Source organism: Vipera ursinii (assembly GCF_947247035.1).
Source record: "Vipera ursinii genome assembly, chromosome: 4".
Taxonomy (NCBI): domain Eukaryota; kingdom Metazoa; phylum Chordata; class Lepidosauria; order Squamata; family Viperidae; genus Vipera; species Vipera ursinii.
Genome location: NC_139514.1, coordinates 71,939,516 through 71,964,649, shown reverse-complemented (window position 1 = coordinate 71,964,649; position 25,134 = coordinate 71,939,516). Strand labels below are relative to the sequence as shown.

At 46.1% G+C, this 25,134-nt stretch overlaps 1 protein-coding gene across 6 annotated transcripts in view; it reads left to right on the top strand.

Moving 5' to 3' along the window:
• WWC3 (WWC family member 3) overlaps positions 1–25,134 on the top strand; it is a gene marked incomplete at its 5' end in the record, with an annotated part of 197,980 nt that overhangs the window by 59,204 nt on the left and 113,642 nt on the right. The window lies entirely within an intron of this gene.

The following is a 25,134-nucleotide window of genomic DNA, read 5'->3' as shown; positions in this document are numbered from 1 at the left end:
ATAGAATAGAATAGAATAGAATAGAATAGAATAGAATAGAATAGAATAGAATAGAATAGAATAGAACTGAAAGGGACCTTGGAGGTCTTCTACTCCAGCCCCCAGCTCAAGCAGGAGAACCTATACCATCTTTGACAGGTGATTGTCCAGTCTCTTCTTAAAAATTTTGAGTGATAGAGTGCCCACAATTTCTAGGGGTATTGATAGCATTTCTACATTATTATTATTATTTGTGGTAGTGTACTTTGTTTTGTGCTACTGCTGCAGCTTTTTAGATAACATACACTTATATTTTAAAATCAAAATACTTATGGCATGATTTATTCAGTTTTTTAAAACTATTTTTCCATAGTTCTACTACTTCCCCCCAACCTTTTTAAAGCAATTACAGTTGTCTTTTGTAAGAGCCCTTCTTTACTTATTCAACAGAAATATTGGAATACCTACCTTTTCTTTATTTGATTGGAGTGCTCCAAACTTTTTATGAGTCTAGAAAAATAGCTTGTTTAATACAGCATTAGCTTAAACAAAGTAAATTTCACTGCCTAGCTGCAAATATTCATTTACTTTTATGAAAATACCAATATAAAATAAGAGGATTTTTTTACTAACTTTACCTTTTAAATTCCATTTTAATAAATTTGTGATGTTCTGTCTGTTTACCCAGACAAACATCATATTGAACTCAGTAGGTTTTGTTCCACATTTAGTGTAAATAAAATTGGAATTTTTAATGGATTTTTCCTTAAAGGTTAGGTTCTACTATTTGAAATGCACTATTGCAGTTATGAAAAATTGTGATAATATGTTGCTGCAGAGAACATAATTATTTGACCTTTCATGTCAAATCATGTCAGTTTATTACAGTCAAAGACCAGATACCAGGACAAGTTAAAAACACTCAAGGAATATCCGATAAAAAATTCTAAAATAAAATAATAAATAACAGATAAAATCTATATTAAAATCAGAATTTGACATCCAATCTGTCAGTTACACATGAGTAAAATACAGCATGGCATAGCTATACTACATCAATCCTTAAATTGTGAGGCTTATGGTCATTAAATACTAAAATACAAAAGAATAGTAATGCAAAAGGGTTTGCTGTGTCTTGTTGCCTCTCGATGTCCTCTACCCTTTGTTGCAAGGTTTGTTTTGCTTGGTCATAGTCCAACTTGAGTATTGAAACTGGAGAAAAGCATAGTTTGGCAAGGTTGGACTCAATGGGCTTGATCCATGAAGAGGAGAATTTCTCTTGGAGGATTAATGGAGCAAAGCCTTGCAGAAAGAAATTATATTTTAGCCAAAGGTTCAAAGAAGCTATACAGATTCTTGCTTCAACTTTTATCAATCCTGTCTCCTGGTGCATATGTCCGTTTGAGACACAACATGGCAACTGGAGAATTGCTCTAATAAATTTGGATTGAACTCTTTTCAATGGTATGAAACATGAAGCTGAGGGTCTGAGCAGGTTGTATAAAGAAGCTTTTCCAGGGGCCAGATAGGTGTGGCCAGGGTAGGCACATTCTACTGGGTAGGCATGGCTGGAGTGGGTGTGACCTTCTGGGTGGGCATGGGCCACTCTATGTCGCTCACATCAAGGTTGCCTGTGGGGGCCTGGGCAGGAGTTGGACAGATCTGAGGGTCTGGTGGAAAGGGGTGGGACTGGGGCAAGTGCCGAGGTACGTTCCATTGGAGGAGCCTTGCTGTTCCTCTCAGGCCATGAGGGGGTGGGGGGGCTGGACGGTGGCACAGGCTGCCTGGAGCCCTGGGCAGCAGAGGACAAATGCCCGGCCCTCGAGCATGTGCGGCACCAAGCCCAGCCCCACTTCCCCAAAGGGGCGCCGCCTCCTCAAGGCTGTTGCTGTGCTTGCTCTCCTTAGCCAGGTTGCTCATAATGGGTACGAGGGCAAAGTGAGAGGGAGGCCCACTCCCTCTCCATGTGAGGAGACCTGGCTTTGTATCCAAAGCTTCCTTAGCAATAGGATGGGAGACCCCCAGGATAGACCAGGAGGAGGGGACAAGGGGATGATACGGGTAGGAGGGCAGGACTAAGGCAGGACTTCCCTCAGACCCGCCCTTTCCTTCTGAGAGGCTGAGCCTGGCTGTGCAAATCCGAAGAGAAGTGCGACGCCATCCAGCTCCAGCCTGCCCAGTTTCGGTAGGCAGCGGGGCGCTCTCCTCACAGTGCAGAGAGGCTGAGCTGGGCGGTGCGAATCCGAAGAGAAGTGCAAAACTGTCCAGCCCCCAGACTGCCCAGTTTCAGCAGGCAGCGGAGCGCTTTCCTCACAGCGTGGGGAGGCTGAGCTGGGCAGTGCAAATCCGAAGAGAAGCGCGACACCGCCCAGCCCCCAGCCTGCCCCATTTCGACAGGCAGTGGGGCGCTTTCCTCACAGTGTGGAGACGCTGAGCCAGGTGGCGCGAATCTGAAGAGAAGCGCGATGTCGCCCAGCCCTCAGTGTCAACATTGCTAACATTGGATGTTCCCACTTTGACAACTGATGAAAATGCAGCCATTTTCTCTATTCTTTTACAATGCAGCAAGGGGGGTGGGGTTTGGAATGTAAGCTCAGATAGCCATAATGTAACGTGGTGGGAACCCAAGGACAAGCTGATAACGTTTTGGAGGGCTGTGGAGCTAAGGAGAAAGCCTGTGCTTTATGACAGTATTGGGAGTGGGAATTGTACTTTGTTACTTTGTATCAGGGGGAAGGGTATTTACTTTTTGGGTTCAACTATGTAGTGCTGATACTTTGTTTTCCAAATAAAAGATTCTTTAAGGAAAACAATGCCTCAAAGTTCTTTTGAAGGGTTTTGTTCTGTTCCAGCCTACTACCGGCCCTGCAGAAAAGGCAGGGACAACCCCTTTACAAAAAGGCAAGAGGCTGGAACTAAGCCTGCCAAATTTATTGACACAAAACAGAGCAAACAGAGCAAAACAAAAACACGAATCATGAAACAGGAGCTATTCAAACGGTTGCCTTCAGCAAACCAGCCCTCCTACACATTCCCCTTTTATACAGTTCAGGGCGTGGCTTCTCTCTGCCTCCTTCCGAGGTGCCCCATTGCCTTCCTCTGTTTACTCCTGATTGACTGCCTCCTGCGTCGGGCGTCCTTGAACAGGGCCAGCTGTGGGTCATCTTCATCCACGCTGTCAGGCTCACACAGCTGGGTCTGCGTAGTAACCAGATGAGAGGGGCCTGGCTGAGGGCTCTGTGAGGCCTCAGGACTGTCCTCTGCAGGCTGTCCAAAAACCCCCTCCTCCTCCTCCTCTGAATCGTCCGACCCAACTGCCGAACCCACAGGCTGACCCTGAATCACAACAGGTTTCATCTATCGGAACTATGACATTAACCCCCAAACTAACATTTTCTACCTGAATCTCATTGGGGTCCTGAGCTCCAGTCACCATCCCTAAGTCGAGGGACAGGCTGACAAAGACTCAGGAAAGATCATGGAGAAGGAAGAAGTGCCTGGATCCAGCACCCCGGCCATGGCTGCCGCCAGTGCACTAGTGGAGAAGGAATCTTCCCAGGCCTTACAGTTGGGGACGAGACCCAAAATGCAGGAGCTGATCTGTTCTTTGGAGTGGATCCTGGCCAGTGGTGACTCCAAACCCCTCGAGATGACCCTGCCAAAAACAAGTTCTTTGAAAGCGTCTGAAGTTGATTTGCAAGAAGGAACCTCCTGAGAATCGCGTTTCCTGAGCTGCTGGAGAATCAGGAAATCGATGACTACTGAGGACTCTGGAGAATGGAAGTACCTGTCTGCGGCCCATAGCCAACCGGTGGAGAAGTTGGTGGAAAGGTTCAAGGGGCTAGAGATGAAGAGTGGAGAGCAACCCTCTCACTCTTCCCATGCAAGCGACCACGATGATTGGTAGAGCAGGCTACGTACGTAAAAGGAGCTCCAGCCCCGCCTATGGAGCACCAGTGGCTTTCCCATCTTTGAAGCCACCAACATTAACCTCCAGCCCTGCAAGGAGGGATAGTCCTGGCCATCACTCTGAACATGGCAGCCTAAGATGTTCCTCTAGAAGCCGTAGGTACCGTGAAAGCCCTGACCATCACTACCATCAGTCACACAGCCCGGAGCTTCTTCGTTGGTACCACCCAAGCCTGAAGCCTACACAGGAGGAAGACTCAGATAAGAGCGTTCAACATCATATAATGCAACAGCTGCACGATCTGTTGGCCGGGCAGCAACAGGCAAGAGTGCTGCAGCTGTTGGGGCATCTGGAATCATTGGGAATGCCGCAGACACTGCCGCTGGGAGGTCAGTGGCAGGTGGGGGCACCACAGCAGTGGGGCTGGTACCAGCCCCTGAAAATGCAGCAACCACTGGGAGGCCTGCATCAACTGGGGATGCCACAGCCACCGACTGGAGCATAGCAACAGTGGGGATGGCAGCAACCACTTAATCTGCAGCAGTCACTGATGGGCCTGCAGCAGCTGGGGATGCCACTGGGAATGCAACCACACTGGGGGGGACAGCAACCCATGATGGCGCCACCCCTCAGAGCAACGTTTGACGGTGACCTGGAGAAGCTCATCTTCCTAAATCAAGTGCATTCCCCACATGAATAGTAATGCCAATTTCTATGCCAATCCAGCTGCTATGGTCGATGCAGTTGCGGCCAATTTAGAAGGGGAAGTGTCTGAGTGGCTAAACAATCTGTACAACAAACTGGCTCCTGTGTTGTGGAACCTCCACCTCTTCCTCCTTGGACTAAGAACCAGGTTCAAGGACCCATCCATAAGCCCTCAAAGCAGAGACACAAATACATAAGATAAAACAAGACGGTAGACCTGCTCTGGAATACGTACGAGAATTTCGTAAGATAGCCTGAATAGAAAGGTGGCCTGAACAATCCCTAGTGTACCACTTCAAGGAGGGACTAGACGATCACCTTTCCCAAGCCTATGTCTATCGAGCTTTCCCTAATCTATTGCAAGAGTGGTACCAGGCAGCAATAAGATTGGAGGTTGAGCTAGCTCATTATAAGAAGCCACTACCTCAGGAAGCCGGGCAGAAGCCAGAACAGACCAGATGACCACCCCACGTAAGCCTATAGCCATCGTGGCCACGGAGCCCCCCAGACCACCTGTCCAACCACCAATCAGATGCTTCAGATGTGGGCAATAAGGACACTGAGTGGCGAGCTACCCGGTCGCATACCCTCAACAGCTGAGCACACCGGGACCACCGGTGAGGAAGAAACCAGTCCAGCAACTGGCAAAAGAGAAGTCAAACTGGATCACGCAAGAACCCGTCGCCCAGGTTATGTTGCCCATGCAGGAGAGCACCAAGGCCCAAGCTGGACCCACCACCGCTCTGCCCTCCTACAACAGCGACGACGAGGGGCAGAACGACCTGATGTTGAGTCAACCTGTTCCACCTTTTTCTCTTGCAGCCAAACTCATAGTCCCTAAGACAGGTTCACGAGTAGATTTGAAACTGCTAGTGGACTCGGGGTGCTCCCGGTGCGTTATTAGCTTGCTTCAAATTGGGCATACAGGCAAGGCTGCTCTCCAAACCCGTGAGATTTCAGCAAGCCGATGGCTCCTTAATGGGAGGAACTTTAGTCACACAATTGACTGAGCCAATACACTTAGAAATAGCTGAACATTGGGAGTTCATTCGCTTCATGGTGACTCTGAAGATGACTGAGGCTGTGATTCTAGGGTTAGCCTGGCTGGACAAATAGAGACCATTTATTTGGTGGGGGAAGGGGATGAGGACTGTGAGACTACCTATAGGGCCTGAGCTCCCTGTTAAGGATTGTTGTGCAGAGGTCTCCTTGTGCTACCAAAGAGTTGCACAGACAAGGAAGGGTACTGAGAGCAGTAAAAGTCACACAGTAACCACAAGAGTACACTGAGTTGTAAAAGCAAAAAGTAGTTTACTTTAAGGTGGTGTAAAATCAAAAATGCACAGTCAAAAATAAACAGTCCAGGTCATACACAATAGCAACAGTCCAAGGAGTAATCCAAAATACAAAGTCTTCTTACCGGTCTAGAGGTCAATACACAGTTGTACAGGTTTATCACAGTATTAAACCAACAGTACAGCAAAACAGACCAAAAACAGTAACAGTAGAGAGAGCAGTGAATTCAGAGAGAGAAGCTATGTTCCTAGCTTCCTCTTATGGCCATGAGAACACTTACACACCCATTGGCCAATTAACATCTTAAAGTCACAACATCATAGTTAATATATTTTCAACCCAACATTGTAGGCTATCACCATATGCCTAACACTCCCCCTTAATTCAGCTGATGTTACTGGAGAGTTTAGATCATCCACTGAGCTAGCAAAGATAGCCACCCTGCCTCAACCAGGTGAGCCACTCATTCCCAGTGAATACCAGGATCTAGCGTAGGTGTTTAGTGAGAAAGAAGGCAACACCGTGCCTCCCCACCGGCTTAATGAGTGCTCTATATTGTACTGTTACCAGGAGCTAAACTCCCACGACCGAGGATGTATGCCATGATCCCCCTCGAAATGGAGGAAATGCAGCAATATGTGAACAAGAACCTAGCGAGGGGATTTATTGAACGGGCCAAATCTCAGGTGGGAGCTCCAGTGTTATTTAAGGGAAAAAAAGACGGATCACTTCATATCTGAGTAGACTATAAAGGGTTAAACGCTGTGAGCGTAGAAAACAAATACCCCCTCCCCTCCTGAAGGACTTACTAACCCACCTGGCAAAGGGGTGTGTCTTCACTAAATTGGCCCTGACAAAGGCATTTTACCAAGTAAGAATAAGAGAAGGAGATGAATGGAAAACTGCTTTAACTGTCCCATGGGGAGCTACCAATTTAAAGTCATGCTGTTTGGACTACAGGGGGCTCTGGCTGTCTTCATGCAGCTGATCAATCAGGTTGTCAATGCTGCAAACATTGACATTGTTTTTGCACTGACAATGTAAGAGACAGCCTTTTGTTTAAACTGCTTCACTTTGAATCTTGGAGGGAGGGAATTTTTCTAATGACTATTTTGAGAAGATAAGAAGCCCACGTACAGAATGGGAGGAGAGACCTCTTATGTGAAACTAATTGGATAATGTGATTTATGACGTATAGATAAGGGTAGGGATTGTGTGTGTTACAATGGGTTTGGGTGGAGGAGATTTCAGATTCTGGCATCCCTCCATGAGTGCTGAGCTTATCTCGTTGTCAAGCTGGAACCATTCTAGTAGAGAATACGGAGGCCAGACTCTGTAGCAAGAGGCCCCAGAAGCAGAATGGGGAGATGTCAAATCATCAGCCATTGAGAATCTGGGTGAGTGGAAAATCCTGTCTGCAGATCAGACTGCTTGCCAGACCCAGGAGTCCCCCTCCAAGCCCTCCAGACCCATAGAGACAGAGGACCCCAGCCTGGGGCCTCTGCAGCAATGGGAGGTTGGGAAGCCCCCACACGTGAAAGGCCAACAACCTCTGAGCTTTCCCCAGCTAATAGAAGCCTTGCAACAGCTGGGGGTGGTGCAGAAGCCTGGAGATCAGGAGCTGGTGGGAGGACAACAGCAAGGGTGGCAGCAGCAGGACTCAAACGTGCAACCCCTGAACGTACAGCAGGACCAGTGGGGTCAGCAGCAGTGGGGGCCCTGGCAGCCATTACATCAGCAACCAGAGTGGGGCCAGCATCGACTGGAGACACAACAACAGCAGTGGGTGCCCCAGCAATAATTTGAGCAACAACCAGGTTAGGACCAGCAGCAGTGGGGACTCCAGCAACCAATGATGAACCCACTCTTCAGAGCAACCTTCGATGGAGACCCAGAGAAACTGATTTTCTTCCTCAACCATGTAGGTCTCATTTGAATAGCTGGGCCCATCTCTACCCGGACCCAGGTGCTATGGTCGATGTGATTGCATTCAACCTAGAGGGAGAAGCATCCGAATGGTTGAACAGTTTATATAACGAGCAAGCCCCTGAGTTGGAGGACCCCCTCCTTTTCTTCCTAGGGCTGAGGGAAATATTTGAGGACCCATCCATCGCCCTTAAAGCAGAAGAGCAAATTCACAAGATAAAACAAGATGGCTGGCCTGCCCTGGAGTACGTGCGGGAGTTTTGAAAACTGGCCGGTCGGATAGAGAGAAGGCCTGAGAAATCCATAATTCATCTTTTTAGAGAAGGGTTAGATGACTACCTTTCGCTGCCATGTATCTACCGAGCTGTGTCTGACCAACTGCATGAATGGTACCAGGCAGCGGTGAAATTAGATGTTCAGCTCACCCACTATAAGAAGGCTCTCCTACCTGAACCCAAGCCAAGGTCAGAACAATCTGAATGGCACTCACTCCCATGAAGATCTCCATCTACTGTGATGGCTGAAGGACCGGAGCTACCTGTAGACTCAGCAATTAAGTGTTTCTGATGTGGACAGCAGGGAGATCAAGCAGCGAAATGCTCGTTCCTGTTCCCCCAACAGCAGAACAGACCAGGACCAGCAGTGAGAAAGAGACCTGCACAGCAGCTAAAGGGAGAGAAATCCAATCGGATGACACAGGAACCTGTTGTCCAGGTCACATCCCCCACACGGGAGGACACCGGATCTCAGACTGGATCCACCCCTGTTCTACCATCTTTCAACAGTGACTACAAAGGGGAGAATGACCCAATGGTGAGTTGACACATCCTACCCTTTTTATTGCCTGCTAAACTCATAATCCCTAAATCAAGGGCACAAGTAGACCTGAATGTTCTAGTTGATACTGGCTACTCCTGATGCATCATTAGCCTGTCATGTGCCTTAAGACTGGGCATACGGGCTAAGCCGCTCTCCAAACCTGTGGGTTTTAGCAAGCCGATGGTTCCCTAATGGGAGGGACTTTAGTCATGCAATTAACGGAGCCCTTATGCCTGGAAATAGGCGAGCACTGGGAGTTTATTCGCTTTCCGGTAGCTCCAAAGATGTCTGAGACTGTGATCCTAGGTCTAGCCTGGCTAGACAAATGGAAGCCATTTATCTGGTGGGAAAAAGGAATGAGAACTGTGAGATTACCCATAGGTCCCGATCCCCCCATTGATTCAACAGATGTTACAGAGGATTTTAGCCACCCAATGAGAACGTGCACATGGCTGCCTTATGGCCACCTGAGAAGCCGCTTATCCCCAGCGAGTACCAGGACCTAGCAGAGTCGTTTACTGAGAAAGAGTGTGATACCTTGCCTCCTCACCACCACAATGATTGTTCCATTGAACTGTTACCAGGGGCCAAACTCCCCCGACCAAGAATGTATGCTATGTCCCCCCTTGAAATGGAGGAGAGGCAGCGATATGTGGATACAAACCTAGCGAGGGGATTCATCGAACGAGCCAAGTCTACTGTGGGAGCCCCTGTGTTTAAAGAGAAAAAAGATGGGTCTCTACGTCTGTGCGTGGACTATAAATGCCTAAACGCTGTGAGTGTGGAAAATAAATACCCTCTCCCCCTCCTGAAAGACTTACTAACCCACCTGGTGAAGGGGACAGTCTTCACCAAGTTAGACCTGAGGGAAGCATATTACCGGGTAAGAATAAAGGAGGGGGATGAGTGGAAAATGGCCTTCAACTGCTCCTTGGGAAGCTACCTAGCTGATGTGCTATCCTGACTGCCACAGTACAAAAGTGAACGCGAAGAGGTCTATGAGGCAATTATCCCCAGTTCACAACCTGCAGCACAGCTCACACCTCGCACAACCTCTAATCCTGATGACCCAGGAGTGAAGAAGATAAAACGAGAGCTCCTTACTGATCAATGGTTCAAAGATAATCAGACCTCCCTAACATGCACGGATGGTTTGGCATACATGGGGGGAAATTGTATCTACCTGAAACCCTCCGTCTCAATGCTCTCAGACAGAGATATGATGTAAAACAGGCTGGACACTTCGGATATTTAAAAACTCTACACCTCATCCGCTGGCAATTTTGGTGGCCGGGACTAAAACAAGATGTAGAAAACTATGTCAAGAGTTGTACTGTATGTGCCACCGTGAAAAGAATTCCAGGGAAAACCCCTGGGCTACTGCAGTTGGTACCAGACCCTTCTCAACCATGGAAAGAAATAGCTATGGACTTTATTGTAGATGTACCCAACAGTAGAGGAAATACTGTCATATGGACTGTGATAGATCTGTTTTCGAAGCAGGCTCACTTTATTGCTTGCAAAGGACTCCCTTCTGCACAACGACTGACTAAATTGTTCCTGAAACATCTACCGACTGCGTGGCACCCCTAAGCGAATAATTTCAGATAGAGGAGTGCAGTTCACAGCAAAATTTTGGAGGAATTTCCTTAAATTTATTGGATCATCTCAAGGCTTATCATCTGCTTTTCATCCAGCTACCAATGGGGCTGAAGAATCTGCTAACAAAATTGTGAAGCAATACCTCACATGCTATGTTTCTTACCGACAGACAAACTGGACTGACCTCCTCCCTTTCGCCGAGGTGGCCTACAATAATTCTGTTCACAGCAGCTCTGGATACACACATTTCAGAGTAGCCACAGGAAAAGAGTTCAGCCCGATGTCTGACTATCCTCAGGTGCCCTCCACTTCCCAAACACTTGATCAATAGGTAAAGGGGTGGGAAGAGGTTTGAAGATACACGAAAACGGTGTTAAAGAAGACTTCTGAGACTTATAAAAACAGGCTGATAAAAAGAGGGCTCCCCAAAGAACATTCCAAGTGGGGGAAGGTTTATCTGTCAACTAAATATTTACATTTCAAATTACCCAGCAAGAAATTGGGACCAAAATTCTTGGGTCCTTTCCCTATTGTGAAAATCATCAACCTAGTCACAGTAAAATTGAAACTCCCCAGACTTTTGGGAAAAATTCACTCAGTGTTCCATTGCAGCTTACTGAAACCTTTTCAAGCCTCCACTTTAAGACCTCCCCCTAAGAAAGCTTCTGGACCCCTCATAGAAGTGGGTCAGACCCATTATGAAGTGAAAGGTATCATTGACTCTAGAATCTTTAAGGGAAAATTGTAGTACCTAGTGCAATGGAAGGGATACCCATTGTCTGAAGCCATTTGGGTGCAATCTAGCGATGTGAAAGCTGACAGACTTATCAAAAAGTTTTATGAGAAACACTCCAACAAACCAAAAATCAGCTCCTAACTTGTGTTTGTTTACATTACGGGATCTGTTCTTTTTGTAAGGGGGCCCGGTTGTCAGTGTTGCAAACATTGACATGTTTTTGCACTGACAATGTAAGAGACAGCCTTTTGTTTAAACTACTTCATTTTGAATCTTGGAGGGAGGGAATTTTTCTAACGACTATTTTGAGAAGATAAGAAACCCACGTACAGAATGGGAGGAGAGACCTCATATGTGAAACTAATTGGATAATGGGATTTATGATGTGTATATAAGGGTGGGGATTGTGTGTGTGTTACAAAGGGTTTGGGTGGAGGAGATTTCAGATTCTGGCATCCTTCCATGATTGCCGATGTTTCGTTTCATTACTAAGACTTTTTAGATAAATAATATGCCTGCAATTTGTTTCATTTGTCTCATTCATCGGAACCATGACACAGGTACTACATGACCATTTATAGAAAGGAGTTTTGTTTTGGTGTATCTTGATATCCTAACATACAGCACGAATATGGCTGACCATGTAAAACTAGTGAGAGAATTGCTAAAGAAACTGTTGAATGTCAAACTTTATGTTAAATTATTAAAGTGTGAGTTTCACCACAGCCGACTAGATTATCTTGGCTACAGAATTTCCAGCAAGGGCATTGAAATGGACACGGCTAAAGTGAAAGGCGTAATCAAATGGCAACCCCCAAAGACTTGCAAACAGCTTCAGAGCTTTCTTTAATTTGCCAACTTTTACTGACAGTTCATCGCCTCTTTTGCTGAAATTGCTTTACCCCTTACGGACTTACTGAAAATAGGCAAAGAGGGGGGGAAGCCGCAACCAGGCCAGTTGCTAGCATGGATTATGAACTGTCAAATTGCTTTTGAGAATTTGAAAGGACTATTTGTGGTCAAACCAGTCCTAAAGCATCCTTCTCTGGGGAAACCCTTTGTAATTCAAGCCGATGCGAGCAACTTGGCTGTTGGAGCTGTACTATTGCAAAAGAACCATGACGGACTCCTACACCACTGTGCCTACACCTCAAAAAAGTTCACTGATTACGAGAGAAGATGGGCAGTGTGGGAGAAGGAATCCTTCACAATCCTCTGGGCTCTGTTAAACTGGTGACACTACTTAGAGGGGAGTAAGGTGCCTTTCGAGGTATGGACAGATCACAAAAACCTAGAAGCACTGAAAACTCCCCACAAGCTGTCTCCAAAACAAGTACGGTGGGCGCAATACTTCAGCTGATTTAACTTCAGCTTGAAGTACATACCGGGGGGGGGGAAATATTTTTAGCTGATCTTTATACAGATTACCTCAATACAAGAGCCAGTGTTGAGAGGTTAATGAATCAATTATATCTGCACCGCAACCTGCTTCTCAACTAACGCCTCAGAGAGCCCTGTCTTCAAAAGTTCCTAACCCTGATGACCCTGGGGTAAAGAAAATAAAACAGGAACTCCTCAACAATCAATGGTTCAAGGAAAATCATACCTCCTTGACGTGCAGATTTGGTTTGGCTTACAAAGGGGGAAAGTTGTATTTGCCTGAAACCATTCACCTTAACGCTCTCTGGCACGGTCATGATGTGAAACAAGCTGGACACTTTGGATATTTAAAAACACTACATCTGTTTCATCAGCAATTTTGGTGGCTGGGTCTGAAACGGGACGTAGAGAACTATGTCAAGAGCTGTGGTGTATGTGCCACCATGAAGAGAATTCTGGGGGAAAACCCCTGGAGTACTGCAACCGGTTGTGGACCCTTCTCAACTGTGGGAAGAAATTGCTATGGATTTTATAGTGGAATTGCTTGAAAGTGGGGGGAATATGGTGATTTGGACTGTGATAGATCTGTTTTCAAAACAGGCTCATTTCATTGCTTGTAAAGGACTCCCGCCAGCCCAAAGATTAACCAAGGTGTTATTAAAGGACATCTACAGACTGCACAGTGCGCCAAAGTGAATAAACTCAGACCAAGAGGTGCAATTTACGGCCAGGTCCTGGAGGATTTTCCTCAAGTTAATTGGCTCATCACAAGGACTGTCATCAGCTTTTCACCTGTCTCCAAATGGGGCAGCTGAATCAGCAAACTCAATGGTGGAGCAGTACCTCAGATGCTATGTGCACTATCAGCAAACGAATTGGACTGACCTTTCGCAGAGGTGGCTTACGATAACTCTGTTCAAAGCAGCACTGGTTTTACACCTTTTAAAGTTGCCACAGGAAAAGAGTTTAACCCAATACCCAAATATCCTCAGGGACCCCAAACGCTTGACCAGTGGGTGAGGGGTTGGGAGCAAGTATGGAAAAACACAAAAATCACTCTGAAAAAGGCTTCTGAGACATATAAAAGGCAAGCAGATAAAAAGAGGGCTCCCCAAAGATCATTCCAAGTTGGGGGGAAAGTTTATTTATCCACAAAATATTTACGACTTAAATTGCCTAGTAAGAAGTTAGGACCGAAGTACCTGGGTCCTTTCCACATAGTAAGAACCATTAGCCCTGTCATGGTAGAATTGAAGCTTCCCAGACTCCTAGGGAAAGTCCACCCTCTGTTCCATTGTAGCCTACTGAAACCTTTTTGGGGTTCCACCTTACGACCTCGCCCTAAGAAGCGTATACTTGATTCTAGAATTTTTAAGGGTAAGTTACAATACTTAGTGCAGTAGAAAGGATATGCATTGTCTGAAGCCACATGGGTAAAATCTAGTGATGTAAAAGCTGACAGACTCATTAATAGATTCTATGAGAAACACCCTAACAAACCAAAGGGCAACCCCTAACCTATAATTTTGTTTGAATTACAGGATTTGTCCTTTTTGTAAGGGGGTCCAGATGTCAACGATGCTAACATTGGATGTTCCTGCTTTGACAACTGATGAAAATGCAGCCATTTTCTCTATTCCTTTACAATGCTTTTCTTGCTTTAGAAATCAGATGCAGCAGGGGAGGGGGGTTGGAAAGTAAGCTCAGCTAGCCATAACATAACGCTGCAGTGGGAACTCAAGGACAAGCTGATAATGTTTTGGCGGGCTGTGAAGCTAAGGAGAAAGCCCGTGCTTTAAGCTAATTGTGGAATGTGATTTATGACAGCTTATTAGGGGTCGGAATTGTACTTTGTTACTTTGTATCAGGAGCAAGGGAATTTAGTTTTTGGGTTCAACCATGTAGTGCTGATACTTTGTTTCCCGAATAAAGGATTCTTTAAGGAAAACAGTGCATCAAAGTTCTTTTGAAGGGTTTCATCTTTCGGAACCATGACACCCAGCCTGCCCGGTTTCATCAGGCAGCAGGGTGCGCTCACAGCACAGAGAGGCCAAGCCGGGCGGTGAGAATCTGAAGAGAAGCGCGATTCTCCCCCCCCCCCAGCCTGCCTGGTTTCATCAGGCAGCGGGGCACTCTCCTCACAGCGCTGAGAGGCTGAGCAGGGCGGAGTGAATCCGAACAGAAGCCTGACGCTGCCCAACCCCTAGCCTACTTGATTTCAGCAGGCAGCAGGGCTCTCTCCTTACAACACAGAGAGGCTGACCAGGCGGTGGGAATCCGAAGAGAAGCGAGACACTGCCCAGGCTCTAGCCTGCCCGATTTCGGCAGGCAGCATGGCGCTCTTCTCACAGCTACGAGGCTAAGACGGGCAGCGCAAATCTGAAAACAAGCGTGATGTTGCTCAGCCCCCAACCTACCCAATTTTGGCAGGCAGTGGGGCGCTTTCCTCACAGCGCCAAGAGGCTGAGTCAGGCGGCGCGAAGCTCACCAGCTTCGCACCTTGCTGCCTGCTGAAACTGGGCAGGCTGGGGGCTAGGCGGCATTACACTTCTTTTCAAATTTGCACCACCAGACTCAGCTCTTGGCATTGTGAGGAGAGTGCCCTGCTGCCTGCTGAAACCGGGCAGGCTGGGGCTGGGCGGCATTGCGCAGGTAACATCCCATCCCCCAGAGCCCACCAAGCCGGATATGTGAAGTAGGCGAGGGCCATTTGCTGGCCACTTCCAGGTGATGGTGCATTTCTTCATTCCTCACAAAAGGTGACACCTTCCCAGTGCATGCCCAGGGGGCGGGACCGACGCAGCAGGGGCCTGTCCCTCACTGTTTCCAGACAGCCCTGTGGAGCTAAGACTGAATGTGTTTCAGCATACATGGCCAACATGAAATTGTACATTGGCTCCCGGCCAGCCTGGGCTGGGGCCAAGGCAGTGGGGGCCATTCCCTCCCTGTTTCCAGAATGGCTTCATAGGCCACATGAAACCACTTCAGCTCACAAGGCTTGTGTTTGACATGTGTTTTGTAGAGACACCTAAACCCCTTTGACAGGGGTGTCAAACTCAATTTCATTTAGGGCCACATCAGCATTGTAGTTTCCCTCGGGGGGGCTGGGTGGGTGTGGCCAGGGTGGGTGCAGCCTACTGGGTGGGCATGGCTCGGGTGGCCTACTGGGTGGGCATGGGGTGCCTATGGGGGCCTGGGCAGGACTGAGGCAGATCCAAGGGTCTACGGCACAGGGCAAGTGCCAGGGCATGGTCCACTGGAGGAGTTTCACCGTCCCTCTCAGGTTGTGTGTGTGGGGGGGCTGGATGGTGGCATGGACTGCCCGGAGCCTTCGGAAGCAGAGGAGAAACACCCAGCCCAGCCCAGCCCTAAAGCACCCATGGCACCTAGTCCAGCCCCACTTCCCCAAGGGGGCACCCAGCTGCACTTAGCTCCTCCTTTTCAAGGCAGCTGTTGCTGTGCTTCCTTTTCTTGGCCAGGTTGCTCATGGTGGGTGCAGGAGGGTAAAGTGAGTGGGTCAGAGGGAGGTCCACTCCCTCTCCATGCGAGGAAACCTGGCTTTGTATCAAAGTATCCTTAGTGATAGGATGGGAGACCCCCAGGATAGGCCATGAGGAGGGGGCAGGGGGATGGCAAAAGGGCAGCAAGGCAAGAGTATGGGCAGGACTTCCCTCACACCCTCCCTCCCTTCTCATTCCAATCTCCTTCCTTCCTTCCTTGCTTCCTTCCTGTTTTCTTAATTGCATTCTTCCCTGCCTCCGTCCGTCTTATTCCTATCCTTCCTTCCTTCCTTCCTTCCTTCCTTCCTTCCTTCCTTCCTTCCTTCCTTCCTTCCTTCCTTCCGAACAGAGTGGCGGGAAAATGTTTGAGATGAGGGAGGGAGAAAAACAGGCAAGAAACGCAGCTGGGGAAGTGTCACCCTTTGTGAGGAATGAAGAACTGCACCATCACCTGGAAGTGGCAAGCAAATGGCCCTCGCCTACTTCACATATCCGGCTGGGTGGGCTCCGGGGGAGAGGACATTGTGAGCAACATGAGAGTCGACATTACCTGTGCAATGCCACCCAGCTTCCAGCCTCCCCGGTTTTGGCAGGCACCTGGGCACTCTCACAGTGCTGAGAGGCTGGGCTGGGCGGCATTGCACTTACCAGTTTCGCACCGCCCTGCCAAGCCTCTCAGCACTGTGGGGAGAGCGCCCTGCTGCCTGCTGAAACGGCAGGCTGGGGGCTGGCAGCAGGGGCCAGTCCCTTGATGTTTCCAGATGGCCTTGTGGAGCTAAGACTGAATGTGTTCCAGCATGAATGGGCACTACAAAATTGTACATTGGCTCCCGGTCAATGGCAGCAGGTGTCATTCCCTTGCTGTTTCCAGGATGGCTCTGCAGACCATATGAAACCACTTCGTGGGCTGGATGCAGCCCATGGGCCTTGTGTTTGACATGTCTGCCCTATGAGATATAATAATACTGAATTACCTTTTGAAACAACTATAATTCATAGTTTTTCAGACAATATGCTTTTGCATCAGTGTTTGTATAGCAATGCTTTATGTTATTTGTTTGAATAGACAAGATAATAGAAAAGAAAAAGTTAAAAAATAAGAATTAGGATAGAAAGATCACAGACCCATATTTTTAGAAAACTGCTACCCAATCTATCTGTTAGGAATTTGTTGTGCAGAGGTCTCCTTGTGCTACCAAGAAGTTGCACAGACAAGGAAGGGTACTGAGAGCAGTAAGAGTCACACAGTAACCACAAGAGTACACAGAGTGGTGTAAAAACAAAAATGCACTGTCAAAAATAAACAGTCCAGGTCATACACAATAGTAACAGTCCAAGGAGTATTCCAAATACAAAGTTCAGGTTTATCACAGTAGTAAACCAACAGTACAGCAAAACAGCAATAGTAGAGAGAGCAGAGAATTCAGAGAGAGAGAGCTACGTTCCTAGCTCCCTCTTATGGCCATGAGAACACTTACATACACATTGGCCAATTAACATCTTAAAGTCACAACATCATTGTTTATATATTTTCAAGCCAACTATGTAGGCTAGCACCATATGCCTAACATTATCAAAACTTCTGGATTTCTTATTTTAATCTATCTTCTGTCCATGGCAGAGTCATCAGTACAAAAATGGGGCAGTTGCAACAGTCATAGCAGTGGATCTCTGACCCTAAAAGCCTTCTTCACTGCCAAATATGATGGATCATCTTGTTGTCGTCTTAGTCTTTACCAGAGTAAACTATATATTTCAGAGAGATTACTTCCCCTTGGCTATATATGAATGTTTTAATCTGATTTAAATATTGAACTTGTGGGGTAGAATTTGCCAGCAACTGCCCTATTCAGTTTTGGTAAGGATTTATGTCAGGTTAAGTCTTGGTAACTCCAGTCAGTAATTCCAATGAGTTGCTCCATAAATTTGGGCACTGCTTATTTTCTGGTTATCTCAGTCACCAAGGGCAATAAGTCTGAGATAACCAGAAAATAAGCAGTGCCCAAATTTATAGAACAACTCATTCAGTCATCCAGCTATATTGAAAACCCAGCCTAGTGACATAATATAACTGTAGATTGTAATAAGGTTTTGGTATAGCTGGTAATTGTATAGAACACGGGTGTCAAACTCACGACTATCGTGATGTATCACGACTTTTTCCCATTGCCGGCATGGGAACGGGAAAAAACCAAAAAACCAAAAAACCATGGGCACGGTTTTGGCGTGATGCATCTGGCCCATGGGCTGGCAGTTTGATACCCCTGGTATCCACTTCATGCAACTATTCTTCACTGTTCTCCATCTTGTCTTATTTGAAGCAATTGGTGGTCAGCTTATATGCTTGGACCCAATCACTGAGCTCACAAAACGATTGCAACTTGTCAGCAACCAAACCACGTATGTTCTCATGTTTTAGCCTCTCCTACTTTGAGAGGGAATGACCTGGCTTCAGGCTCACAATCCATACATTCAATGGCATCATAAAGACATCACCTTTGACTTCATGCAAGATTTGTAGTTCTCATGGGGTCAGATACTCATTAATCAGAGTTTCATAGGAGGGCCTTCAACCTTGTCATCCAAATAATTGAAGTATTTGGAAGAGTCAGATCTTAATAAGTTTTAAGTGAAATACTGATTCCACAAACCTATCCCTGGATAAGTTTAGATAACAATCAGCTCCATTATACCCATTGTTGGGTGGTCTAAAAAGCAGGGCTTTTCAACCTTTTCAGAGATTGTACCACTTTTTAGCATACTAAAAAGCAGACACGTCACCCTGCCAACAAAAGTGTGTATAGTCAAGGCTATGGTTTTCCCAGTTGCAATGTATGGCTGTGAAAGTTGGACCATAAGAAAGGCTGAGCGCCAAAGTATTGAGGCCTTTGAACTATGGTGCTGGAGAAGACTCCTGCAAGTCCCTTGGACTGCAAGGCAATCAAACCGGTCAGTCCTAGAGGAGATCAACCCTGACTGCTTTTTAGAAGGCCAGATCCTGAAGTTGCAACTCAAATACCTTGGCCACCTAATGAGAGGGAAGGACTCATTGGAGAAGAGCCTAATGCTGGGACAGATTGAGGGGAACAGAAGAAAGGGACGACAGAGAATGAGGTGGCTGGATGGAGTCACTGAAACAGTAGGCGTGAGCTTAAATGGACTCCAGAAGATGGTAGAGGACAGGAAGGCCTAGAGGAACATTGTCCATGGGGTCGTGATGGGTCAGACACAACTTCGCAACTAACAACAGCAACAACAACAATATTCGAGTACCACCAGTGCTTAGCACGGTGTCAAAAACTTGATGGCTAAAAAAGGGGGGGATTTTGGGTTTTACTGTTAGATTCATTTGTTGTCATAGAAATGACTAGTTTATAATATGGAAAAGTAAAAAGTTGAGGTTTGATGTTAATGCTTCCTTCTACTGCAACAGAGAAAATTGGAAGTCAATTCCTTTTCTTTTTCCCATCTCCCCCTCACTTTTCCCTTTTTCTCTCACCCTTTGCTCGCAAAAGCCCCCCTCTCTCACACACACACTTCTCCCAGAAAGCCTTTCCTCCGTCTCTCTTACACACTTCTCTCAGAAAGCCTTTCCTCTGTCTCTCTCATACACTTCTCCCAGAAAGCCTTTCCTCTCTCTCTCACACACATTCTCCTAGAAAGCCTTTCCTTCATCTCTCTCATACATTTCTCCCAGAAAGCTGGGCTTCAGTTGATCGGCACTTCTGGGGGGCTCAGCAGAAGTGCTGATCAGCTGTAGCTGCATGTGCTGATCCTGGACTCCTGCCCAGCTCACTTGCTCACCCTTCCCCCTAAAACAGGCCACTTGCTAAACACACCACTTGCTCACGCACCCTTCCCCTGAAAACACGCCTCTCGCTTACATGCCCTTGCCCCGAAAACACACTGCTAGCTAAACACGCTGCTCGCTTATGCACCCTTTGCCCAAAAAAATGCCACTTGCTAAACATGCTGCTTGCTCATGCGCCCTTTGTCCAAAAACACACTGCTCGCTAAATACGCCGCTCACTCACGCACCCTTCCCATGAAAACATGCCGCTCGCTCACATGCCCTTCCCACGAAAATATGCTGCTCGCTAAACACGCCACTCGCTCACGCGCCCTTTGCCCGAAAACATGCCACTTGCTAAACATCATTCGTATGTTCATTGGCAAACTTCAGATGGGCCTGGACATGTGCTTTCTTGAGCAGGGGGACCTTGCGGGTGCTGCAGGATTTCAATACTTCATGGCGTAGTGCAGGCATGTCAAACTCGCGACGTCACATGACATCGCACAACGTATCGGAACTTTTTCCCATTGCCGAAAATGGGATGGGCGCAGTTTCTCCGTGACGCTCCAGCCCGCGGGCTGGCAGTTTGACACCCCTGGCGTAGTATATTACCAATTGTTTTCTTGGTGTCTATGGTCCCAGCTTCCTTGAGATCATTGACAAGATCCTGCTGTGTACTTCAAACGGCTGATACTTCACCGTTCTCATGATCATTGAAACTCCACGAGGTGAGATCTTGCATGGAACCCCACAATGAGGAAGATTGACAGTTATTTTGTGTTTTTTCCATTTCTAATAATCGCACCAATTGTTGTCACCTTCTCATCAACCTGCTTGGCAATAATCTTGTAGCCCATTCCAGCCTTATGTAGATCTACAATCTTGTCCCTGACATTCTTGGACAGCTCTTTGGTCTTTGCCATGGTGGAGAGTTTGGACTCTGATTGATTGATTGCTTCGGTGGACAGGTGTCTTTTATACAGGTAACAAGCTGAGATTAGGAGAACTCCCTTTAAGAAAGTGCTCCTAATCTCAGCACTTTCTTTGTATAAAAGATACCTGGGAGCCAGATATCTTGCTGATTGATAGGGGATCAAATACTTATTTTACTCATTAAAATGCAAATCAATTTATAACTTTTTTGAAATCGGGTTTTCTGGATTTTTTGTTGGTATTCTGTCTCTCACTGTTAAAATAAAGCTACCATCAAAATTATAGACTGATCATTTCTTTGTCAGTGGGCAAACATAAATCAGCAGGGATCAAATATTTTTCCCTCACTAGGAAAGCAGTGGATGGAATGTGTGGATATCCCACAGTCCACCTCTTCTTTCTAGAGATCCCTTTTGCAATTGGAGGAACCATGCAAAAATAGCAGTTGCTATTATGATTGGTGGGTTCCCTCCATACCAATTGGGACTGTGAAAGGACATTTTCTTGTTTAGCCAATGACGCAGATAAGTTGCGCATGTAATGCAACAATAATGAGGGGCCCAACTCTTGTCCTGAACTATTTTGCATACAAAATATAGGTGGTGTGCCTTTTTGACAACTGCCATCATATTGTACTTTTGAGATGCAAATGTGACCTCACCACAACTGTAGCAGAAGTTATCTGCATTGTTTATACAGTTTGGAGGCATCTTGGCTTCTGGGGGAAAATATCACACAACTGTTCCTTGCAAATGTTAGGCAATGATACTTTCAGAAGCCACCAGATGTAACTATAGATCTGACCAAGACAAATATGCCTTGCAATAAAAGAACAATAAATTACAGTTAAGTAATAATCTTTAGTCACAAAGTGAAAATAAATGGATACACTTCCATGTGGTACCATTTTCATTGTTCTACCGTACTTTGTCGAGAAGTTAGGAAGCCTCACAATCATTAGACACCACTCTCCCTTATAGGCAAATATACTTGCCTGTGTTTAAATCTTTATTCTGAAATATCTAGAAAACTTTAGCGAACCAGCACCTTTACCACCTGTTTTCTAATTCAGTGTTTTTCAGCCTTTTCACAGATTGTATCACTTTTAGGACATGACAATATTCGAGTACTTCCAGTGCTTAGCAAGGTATCAAAAACTTGATAACTAAAAAGGGGGGATTTTGGGCTTTACTGATTAGATTCATTTGTTGTTATACAGTAGAAATGGCTAGTTTACAGTATGATATTATGGAAAAGTAAAAAGTTGAGGTTCAATGTTAATGCTTACTTCTACTGCAACAGAGGAAGTCAGAAGTCAATGCCTTTTCTTTTTCCCTTTCCCCCTTCACTTTTCCCTTTATCTCTCACCCTTTGCTCGCAAAAGCCCCCACTTGCTCTCTCATTCACACTTTCCTTGCAAAAGCCTCTCTCTCTCTCTCTCTCTCACACACACACACACACTTTGCTTGCGAAAGCCCCTTGCTCTCACTCACTCAGTCACTCTTTGCTTGCAAAAGTCCCTCACTCACTCACTCATACTTTGCTCGCAAAGGCTGCTCACTCGTTCATGCTCTCCTCTCCACTTTGCTAACAAAAGCCTCTTCTCTCTCTTTCTGTGTTTTTTTTCTCTCCCTCTCCTGCCAAAACCTGCTCCTTTTATAGTTTCTCCTTTCTGCTCCTTTTTTATTCTGGGTGCGCCAGAAGCTCCAATCAGCATGTAGCTGCACACACAGATCCTGGGGCTTCTGCCAAGCCCTGCAGCTCCAGCTGATCTGCAGGCCTGTGTGGTGCCGCTTTAGCTTGTTCCCTCCCCTGCTACACATGGCTAGAGGTTGCTTATCACATTCCAGGTGCTAAAGTACCACTGGTGATATGCATACCACCGGTCGAAAAGCCCTGTTCTAATTCATCTAACCAAAATATGTAAGAATTAACACATTTTATCTTGGAGGTCAATAATTTTCCAAAATTTGTAGGCCAACGTAATTTGAGGACTTTTTTCCATTGGGATCAGTTCTTTTGAATCTCTTCATATTTATCATTTTAAGTTAGAAGAATTTATTTTTAATCTGTCTATATTGGCCGTGACTAGGGGGGTCTTCGCCCAGGTTCGCCTGGTGCGCCATTTGCGGCCCTATCTAGACCCGGATGCCCTGTGTACGGTCACTCATGCGCTCGTGACCTCTCGTTTGGACTACTGCAACGCTCTCTACATGGGGCTGCCCTTGAGGACCACTCGGAGGCTCCAACTGGTACAGAATGCAGCTGCGAAAGTTGTGTTGGGAGTCTCCCGATACTCCCATGTTACACCTCTACTCCGTGAGCTACATTGGCTCCCAGTTGTCTTCCGAGTGAGATTCAAGGTACTGGTAATGGTGTTTAAGGCCCTACATGGCATGGGTCCGGAGTACTTTAGGGAGCACCTGCTGCCGGCATCAACTTCCCTCTGCCCTGTGCGTTCCCACGAGAGGGCCTCCTCAGGGTGCCACCGATCAGAGAATGTCGATTGGTGGCCCCCAGAGGGAGGTCCTTCTCTGTGGGCGCCCCGGAGCTATGGAATCGGTTGCCGGTTGAGCTCTGGATGGCGACTGACCTCCGCTCCTTCCGACGCGATCTGAAAACGCATTTGTTTGAACAAGCCGGCTTGGCCTGATGGGGAGTGGGTTGGGTTTTTTATCATTCTTAATATTTGTATTTATTGTTTTTTACCTTGGGCTTTATGTTTAATTCCTTTTAACTTTTGTATTTTTTGTATTTTATACATTTGCCCTGTTCACCGCCCTGAGTCCTTCGGGAGAAGGGCGGTATACAAATAAAATTAATAATAATAAAAATTAATAATATTGGCTTTCATGAAATATTGCTTCTCATTTCAATTATAGAGTATACATCCCAAAACAATTCATTATAACTTATTTTTTCACAGGGATTACAGCAATTTTCAGTTTTCATGAATGTTTTCATAAATTTATTCCAACCCTTTTCAATCATTTATCCAATTTTTTAAGACAGCATCTCCTTTCATTGGAATTTTAAGACCTAACAAACTTTTAATTAAAAGGGATGCGGTGGCTCAGTGGGTTAGGACGCTGAGCTTGTCGATCAGAAGATCGGCAGTTTGGCGGGTTGAATCCCGAGTGCCGCGTAGCAGAGTGAGCGCCTGTTACTCGTCCCAGCTTCTGCCAACCTAGCGTTCGAAAGCACGTAAAAATGCAAGTAGAAAAATAGGGACCACTATGGTGGGAAGGTAACAGTGTTCTGTGCGCCTTTGGCGTCTAGTCATGCCGGCCACATGACCACAGAGACGTCCTCGGACAGGCGCTGGCTCTTTGGCTTTGAAACGGAGATGACCACCGGCCCCTAGAGTTGGAAACGACTAGCACGCATGTGCAGGGGAACCTTTACCTTTACCTTTAAACTTTTAATTGACTTACGCAAGCCTCTAGTTCTAGCCTATTCCCAATCATCCTGCTTCTTAATCATGCAAACCCGTGCTTCTGATTTTACCGAGGGAGGTACTGTATGCTATTTCAGTCAGCTGTGGATTCTGGAAATAATCTTCCTTGTACATTTCTTTTTACTTGTCCATCATCTACCAAATAGATCTGTGATACTTTTAACAAGGAGTTTTGAGCTATCTAAAGTTGTCTTTCAGACATACCACCTACTGTATTGCATGTAACATCCAGAAGAATATGAAACATCTAAAGAAGTTTATTCTACATCAGTATAGGACAGTATAGGACACATTTTTTTCATATTTAATTTTTAGATTTCTTATATCCCAGGCACACATAACCAGCAGGCTGATTCATTATCATATAATCCAAAACCATCTGTGCTTTACACCCACCCCTTCTTGGGTTTAACAATCTGCGCCCTTAAAATTTTAGAGGAGTGTTTCCCCACCTCCACTTAGAGATAATCTTGGGACCAGGAGAAATTTTTGCTTTAATGAACTAACAATGCCTGCAATTAATTGGATGCTTGTATAATCCTTTAAGTTCTGGATAAATTTGACTATCCCACAGTTTGATGCACTGATAACACTAGTGTCATCTTGGAGAAATATTAATACAAATTAGACACCACCACCCTAAACACACAGAATATATCTTTTGTGGAAGACAAATTGGATAACACAAAGACACACACAATACACCTGTTATATAATTTCTTATAAATGCTTTATGCATTCATCCAGTCATTATTCATCCTTTGACTACCAATGGATTCACTCCCCTACTCCTCAGAAACACTTCTAACCCATGCTTGTCCTTGAAGTCACCCACCTCCTTCAGGAGCTTCAGGCAACAGTGCCTTCTTCAGGAACAGTTACTATACCAAGGCTTCCTACAAGTGTCTGTCTGATTGCTATAATCAGGAATCCTTTCCTGCATTCCATGAGAAATGGTATTCTACTTTCTAACAAGCATATCCTATCTCTGAAGCCATATAAACTACATACTAAATTTATTGGACCATTCCTTTTTGGCACAAAGTCAGTCGGGTGGTCTTTTATTTCCATTTTCTTGGTATGCTGAAGATACATCAG